The following is an 8,096-nucleotide window of genomic DNA, read 5'->3' as shown; positions in this document are numbered from 1 at the left end:
TTATCAGACAATGGCCAAAGAATTAGTTTGATTCCAAACTCATTTCGCAATTAATTTCTCTCCCTCACCGCCACCGCCACCGCCCCCTCACCCCCCCCCCCCCCCCCGAGCAGATGGTAAAAATGAATTATTTTGTCTCTTGTCAGGAAAATTAAACCTGGAACCTGGCTCCGGTTGGATCATTAAGCAATGAAAGTGAACAGATGGAAGCGGCTCAAACGTTGGTGACGACACAAAGGGAAAAGAGGTTAGCGTCATCATTCAAGTCCTTAAACGTCTTCAAATTAGCAGGCGCCCTCCTTCTCCTCCGCCTCCAGGAAACACGCACACACGGAAGCTAGGCCTTCCACGGTCAGTTCTGGTGGCACGGAAAATGAGCAAGTACGGGTGACGCGTGGCATCCTCCCATCAATGTCATAGCATGGCCGGCACAGGACCTCGTGCAAGGAGTAAAATGGATCCAAACCCCACCCCACCCCCCCCCCCAATTCGAAACCCGAGACTCCTCGATCGCAGGAAAGGAAGAGGGAGACTTAATCGGTGTCGCTCAGCGGCTGCGGTAGAAGTCACCGCCAGGCCACGGAGGGGCGTCACACTTTGGCAAGGCCTCAGCGGGGAGCTGAAGAAACGTCAAAGTCCGCCGACAGCGCCCTACGGAACTTCTCAAAAGTCGTCAAAAAAGTGTCATTCAAGAAACTGTACCGAGCATCACGACGCACGCAGAGTGACCCGCTACGGGACCCTCATCACGAACCTGGAATCATGTCACGAGGCAAATTAATAAGTAACAATAATAATAATAACCCTCATCTTACAAAGTGCCTTTCGTATCGAAATAAATCGCTGTTGTGCGTGAAAACAAAACAAGCTACACGCACAAATATCGAAAAAAATCCAATCGAAAGACAGCAAAGGCTGCTCATCATGACCACACTTAAAATGCAGTTGTATGTCGAACTTAATTGTCGCCGTATATTTACGTGAAGAACAAAGCACAATAAAAAATAAAAGCCAACAAAAGCAATAATTTTGTTCATAGTGCAGGTAGAGTCCAATCAGACTCCAGTGACAAGCCAATGAACACAAAGAAGTGTTACCACACACACACACAGAGTCAAACTGGTAATTTCTATACCTCGTGACCAAGTCGCCGAGTCAGGGCAGCTTGGCACAGCCCCCCCCCCCCCAGTTAGGAATAATGCCTCTGCCTGGCGTAGTGACAAGTGCGACTATAGCGACCTCTAGTGGCGAAGCCTTGAATGGCGGAAGAACAAAGTGGGAGACTTTGCCGTCAGCGTTGACGTGTTGTCTTCTTCCGACTTCCAACATCGCGTGCGTCCTCACGTGTATGCAATGAGCGGCAAGGAAGCAGGCGGGGGAGAGAGGGGGGCGGGGGCAGCCGTCAGGGCAATATCCGTTTGCGTGTTTGCAAATGGTACATTTCTGCTCCCAGGTTCGGGTCCGTCTCCAAAAGTTGGAGGCAAAGATTTCCTCAGCGTGGCCGGTTTTCTCCTGGGCGAGCCCCGAACAGCGAACGCAGCTCTGCACCAGAGTTTCCTTGACACCCGATCATCTTTACGGGCGGACGGAGAGACACGCTGACGGACGGACGGACAGACGGGCACATCGAATGCGTCAACGCTTTCAACCTGAGTTTGCGCGAGCGTACAAACGTCGAGGTCATTTCTATACAACGGCGTTTCTCTTTCTCAAGCGCACGAGGCAAACGCCCACACACAGATCCCGAGCCACGGCATTCCCCGGCCTCTCTGCGTACGACAGCTGATGTTGATGCACGGCGACAGCTATCATTTTACACCGAGGTGGCCGAGCCAGATGAACGCGTCATCAGCGGCGATGCCTCGCCCTTTGTATTTGTGAATCGGGCATCAGGTCGCTATTTGTTCAACGGTCTGCTCGGAGTGGATGCGGTTTAAGGTCGTGGCCCACAAACTTTGTGCAAGCTCGGGTCTCTCACTTAAAGAGGCTGCGTTTGGCAAATGGCTTACTTGGACATCTGTGAAAGAGAGCTTCACAGCTCATCGGATTCCTCCGGGCTAAATAAATATTCTGATTCTGAAAAAAGGCGACCATGAAAAAGTAGCGGTCAACCGAACACAAACGTATCATGGGTAAAGGGCCCGAGGGATCGGTAGGACGTAAACCAGTCACTCGCCACTCGGCGGCGCAGACGTTTCGGAGAGCTGATGGCGTAACTCTCGCTAATTGTTTTTGGTCGATGCGGTTTCGGCCTAACTGCATCGCCGTGGCGAGCAGGCTCTCTCCTTCCTCTATCACCGGTGGTGAGCGTCCGTTGCCAAGCTCTGGGGAAAACACATTAGGAGCGGCGGGAATCAACGGACGTTCGAAACGAGCGGGGGCGAAATGCTGGGAGAGAACGAAAAAAACTGAAATTCAGTGGCCGGGACAGAATCTCTCGGCGGTGACGATGAGGCGCCGGCGTCTTCTCAGCTGGCGCAGGCCGCGGGGGCCACCAAAGGCGGCAGCGAAAGGTCACAGTCACCTTCACAGCCACGGCTCGGCAGGGAGAGAGAGAGCGAGAGAGCGAGCGAGCGAGCGGTGGAGAGAAAAATCTTTAGCCGTTATAATTACAGGGAGCTGGCTAATACAGATCGATTCAGAGAGCCGGAGTTGTTTACTGCTGTCCGACAGTGCCGGTGACCTCCTCCCCTCACCGCCGGGCCACGCGAGCGCGCAAGCGCACGCGCGCGTGCCGTTATTCCGCTCAGCGAGCTGTGAATGTCGTCTATTAATAGTGATGTTCCCCTGTCAGCTGCCAATCCCGGGTCGATGGGCGCTTCCGCGATTGGCACATTTCACGTGTCGGCCCAGGCCGGGCCGGCTAAAAGAGCGGGTCGACGGCGCGCCGAGCGACAGGGCGACACGTCCGACGGAAGGAACGTTTAAAAAAAAAAAGCACATTGATCGTTTTTGAACGGACGACTTCAGCGCTGCCACTTTCTTCGCGCGTCCACCGCCGCGGCTCCAAAGCCGCGGAGGTTCAAGCGCCGTGGCAGCGCTGTCATCGCCGCCCCGGTGGCACTCGCAATCTGTGTCACTTTTTGTTTGTCCCTCCCACCCCCAGCCCCCACATTGCGAGAGGTGCCCAAGGCTGCAGGGGCAGCCGGTCACTGGGGAGGGGGCCGGGGGTATTCCACCCCCCCCTACCCCCCCGGGGGCTGCGTCAACAAAGTTTCGGAGTCCACTGGAAAAGGCCTGGCGGGGGGGGGGGGGCAAGACACGGGGTAGGCATCCCACAACCCAAAAAATAAACAAGGAATCTATTTGATTTATTCCAACGGTGACACTTCGCTTAACCCAGGATGATTCTGCCTCTGTGTGGCTGTTACCATGAGCACCATCAAGGATCAATTTTGGCACGAACTGAATCACGCGTTGAAAAAAAGTGATTTGCTGATCGAATGAGCACTGGGGCGCCACTCAAATCCCGTCCGCAGCCCTGAGCCAGTGGTGGCAAACTACCGTCGCCGTGGAAAAGTGTTACTCTTTTTTATGATCTCGCAAGGACGATGGGCTTGGTCAACTTCCCCAACCAGGATATGAACTCGCAACCTTTCCAACTTCGAGCTGCTCCCCTCCCAGTGTTTGAGAAACAACCGATGTAATTTTGGGGAAAGATGATTTGCACGAATTGCTACGGTACTGTAAATTCAACGAATATTTCAATGGACCTGTTTTTTTTCTCTCGAGAATGTTCCTTCCATGATTTTAAATTATTTTATGAATATTTAACAACACCCTACGGCCGTAGCAAAAACTTCCCACCTGTCCGGACTACAGAACCATCTCACTCCATCTCTCACCCCCACCACCCACCACCAATCCCCCCCCATCTCCACCCGACGCCCCCCCGTTCAACCCACCACGCCACGCCACACCACGCCACTCCACACCGCACCACGCCGCACCACTCTGCAGGAATGATCGTGCCCATAAGAGAGAGAGAGAGGCCACGAGTTGATTAACGCTGCTGGAGAAGATAGATGGCGTCCACCACACAAAACACACGCGCGCATCACGCGCGGAACCAGGGCCCACAGCGAAAAGGGACAACAAGGCGTCATTTATCCACGGCACAGAGGTGGAGAAGACTCGGCCCCCGGCGTTGCGATGAATCGTCGCGATCCGCGGTTCAGGAATTCGAGTCGAGAGCCAAAGGTCGCGGTGGAGTTAGCGGCCGCTTCGTGGCTGTTGAGTGCATCGTTATCATCATCATCACCACCACCGGTCATGGACTATCCACTGCTGGATGAAGGCTTCCTCCCCATCTCATCGCCATCTCTCACGGGTCCTAGGACGTGACAATCCATCTAGCTCAGGGGTCGGCAACCAAAATAACAAGAGCGATTTATTTTTACAAAATTCGGTACAAAACGCAATATTTCAAGAGCCGTAATGCATGCGACTGCATGCCGCTCCGGACGCGCAGGTTGCCGACCCCTGACCTCGCTCCTGCACGTGCGCTTATCTCATGGCTTCATCTCCGCGGTCCTCTTGGGCGCATGCTCTCCTTTAGCTGCCACTCCATCAGCAGTCTCGACCAGCGGCCATAATTCCTTCTGGCTACGTGTCCCCGCCCAATGCCAATGACTTTTCTTAAGGGTCATATGAAGTGTCTGTCACTTGCGTTATGTTCCTCTGATCCACGTGATCCTCTTACTGTCTCGGTGTAATTGCCCAGCATGCACCTCTCTCCATGCTTCTCTGTACACTCTGCAGCTTTTGTTCCATCTCCTTTTGGCGGGGTCACGTGAACTCAATCCATACATCACATACGAATAATTGATGCTCGCTCGCGCAATTCTGACGTGTGCATCGCGATCGTAAGAATCGATTTTTGTATATTTAAATCAACGCATCATTTACGTCCTTCGCCTACAGCCCGCAGTTGTTTTTTTCCGCCGATTTATATTCGCTTCATTGCTCTACTTTTATTTTATTTGTGTTTTTGGTGACCCAGGTCACGCTTGCATAAAGCTAATCTCGAGTCTCTTGACTTCTCACCTGGGCAAACAAAATAAGAGTGAACTTGAAAGCTGAACCCCACCAACCAAACCCTCCGCTCACTCCCCGCGGCTCCCACTGCTTGTCATGGGACACGTGTGTGGCCACGCGCACAGACACGTGTGTGGCCACACGCACAGACACGTGTGACCACACGTGCATGGCAGGGAAGAGGAGAAGTATGAGAAGTGCTTGGCCGCCTGGCGTGAACACCCAAATCGTGTCTGCCACACGGCAGCCACCTCCACGCTCGCCGCGGCCACGGCCATGCGGCGTGTCGAACAATTAGTCAGGGGTTTCACCTATCGCTGCCTCTCAGTTCAGGATCCTCACCGAGTCAGTTTCACGAACCTCGGGGGGGGGGGGGGGGGAGGGGCTTAGAAACTCGCGGCGCTTCTCCCCGGGTTTGCTTTATTAACTCGTACGCGCCGGTAAATCCGCCGACTTTTAAGTATGTGTTTCATTTTAACTCAATGCGTTATGCACCATGACCGATTGCTACAAAATGGAGAGCTTGGTGGGGGGAGTTGTACATGAACACTCCTGATACATCCATCAGAAATGATACATTTCATCAGAATCCCAGTAAACATGGAACATTGTAGGGCCAATGTTGGGCCAACGTTTTGTCCAACGGTTCCAACCACGTGCCAACGTTGGCCCAACATTGCACGTTTACTGGGGCGGGACGTCCGTCCATCACAAGTGATTTCCCCGCATCTGTTCCTGGCAACTACCAATTTTTGCCCTTATCACACGCAGTACACACACACAATACACACACACACACAAAATATTGTCCCACGTCCGACCGCACAGCCGCGTACGGGCGAATTCAAACCGCACGGAGCGAATTTTGAGCAGAAATAAGACGATAGTACGCGAAATCACACAAAACGAAAACCCGCGTAAAGCGGGGGAGCCGTGGACTTCATCCGTAATACTGACAAAATATTGAGGACAACAATGTGCAACTGCTTTGGTCAGCTATGCCGCCATCATCCGCTTGCAAGGATCTTCCGAGGAGAACATGGGCAACTGCGTGCTGAGAGTGGAGGGCAACACACGGAGCCGTTCCAATAGAGGTGCACTACTATTTGTTTTCAAGCAAAGCGACTTTGCGGCCACCCATAGACGGATGTTAAGGGAGTAACGGTGTGCTATTAATTTCACAACCGTGTTATTTTATACGCCAGGGATTAACACACAGGAGGATCTCAAGGCGACTGTGTAAAGACAAACGACCCAAAGGGGGGATGGGGGCCACGGTTACTGCTGCCGGAAAAAAAAGAACAAAAATCTACTCCACTGCACAAAAACACAGAAGCCGTCAAAAATCCTGAACACATTGCGACACCACGTGGCTCCCTCCTCGCTCGTCCCACAGTGCCCGAGTGCCGTGCAGAACGCGATGCCTGCGACCGCACGAATCGGCGCTCGCAAATCTCCGCCTCCCGACCACCCGAGGGCTGAGCCACGCCACGGAATCACAGCAGCAGCAGCGGCGGCGGCGGCGGCGGCGGCGCCTTGCGAAGTGCCGTGCACGCGGCAGGGATCAAGGAGAGATGTGACAACAACATCAACATCAGCCTATGAGGGAGGTACAAGCGAGCCACTCGGCTCAATTGCTGACGAAGCTCGTGGAACGCGCGGCGCGTGGAGCGACAGCGTTCGGAGGGCATCGCGCCGTGCCGTGCCGTGCCAAACGCACGCTGCAACCACCTCGGAAAACAAAACAACAAAAAACGCAACGGAGAGATGCAACGGAGCGATGCCCCGTTGCATCTCTCCGTTGCATTTGCATTTCGCTGGGCTCTGCCGCTCGAGAGCTGCGGGCGGTGGCGGGGGGGGGGGGCGGTGGTGGGTGGAGACGAGGCGCGGGGGGAGGCAGAAAGGGTAATCTTCTGGAGACTTTTTGACCCAGATAAGTAGCAGCTTTTCTAAGGAATTAAGCCACTCTTGGCCACCCCATTACCCTCCACCCGTCTTTTGTTAGCCATTAAACCACCCCCCCCCCCCGCGCCTTCTCCCTTTAGTCACACCGCAGCCCCTCTCCGCCACGCTAAGCAGATTAACACTTTCATCTTCCAGCCACAGGGATCAAATTAATACCTCGCCCGCAACACTTTGCTCCGTTTGATCCGCGGAGCAGGGCTAAACGGCAGCGGCGAGTGTGCCGTCACACTTGTTACGGGAAGGTGGTGGTGGTGGTGCCGCGCCGACGGGCCCTAAGCCGCGCGGGCCCGCGGCCGGGAGCCGGGTAGGGAAACGCGACACAACGGAGGGGGTGGAATTCCTCTCTCTCTCTCTCTCTGTGTGTGTGCAGGAAGAGCCCTCGTTGCGGAAATGTACAAGCATCGCCGCAAATACTCTCGTACAAATAACAAAAGACAAATCGCGCCGGCGCGCAAATACGATTAACATACAACAACAACGACGACGAAAGGATCTCAACACATTTCTCAATAACGCTGAGTGGCCGTAAATGGAAAATAAATATAACAGACGACGTTTCGGGCAATGGCCCTCCTCCTTCACAGCACATACACGACGAAGGGTTGTAAAGGGTAATTGCGCGAGACATCGAATGACACTCAATCCTCTGCTCAGCCACAAAGAAGTAAAAGTCTCTTAGACTTCCCGTCAACCACGAGGCCTTCCGTGAGTACAGCGTTTCAGCGGCATTGGCTCAAAGCAAGCAAATTCTGGACCGGTTTTGACTTACGGTGCCTCGAATCAGCGCTGGCGAGCTTACAGATGTCGCAGGCTGGGACCTCTCTGTAAGATATGGATCTCTTAGTTTGACGTGATCATACATAATAGATGATGTTGTGGAATTGTGCTGTTCTTCACAGCTATGATGAAGGTCTATTGCTCAAATATTGCTCCAATATACCTATTGCTAAAATAGGCCTTCATCACCAATTTCATATATGTGTGTCTATTTTCTTTTAGGGCAGCGTTAATGGACAAATGTGTTGCGTGTTGCAATGCTGTTGGTTATCCACTGCTGCACAGCATTCTGTTACTAGAATACATGTGACTGTAAC

The sequence above is a fragment of the Petromyzon marinus genome, chromosome 31 (assembly GCF_048934315.1).
Source record: "Petromyzon marinus isolate PM22_M1 ecotype Great Lakes invasive population chromosome 31, UKy_Petmar_22M1.pri1.0, whole genome shotgun sequence".
In the NCBI taxonomy this organism is placed as follows: domain Eukaryota; kingdom Metazoa; phylum Chordata; class Hyperoartia; order Petromyzontiformes; family Petromyzontidae; genus Petromyzon; species Petromyzon marinus.
The sequence above is the reverse complement of the archived record's forward strand: the minus strand, read 5'-3'. Positions refer to the sequence as shown.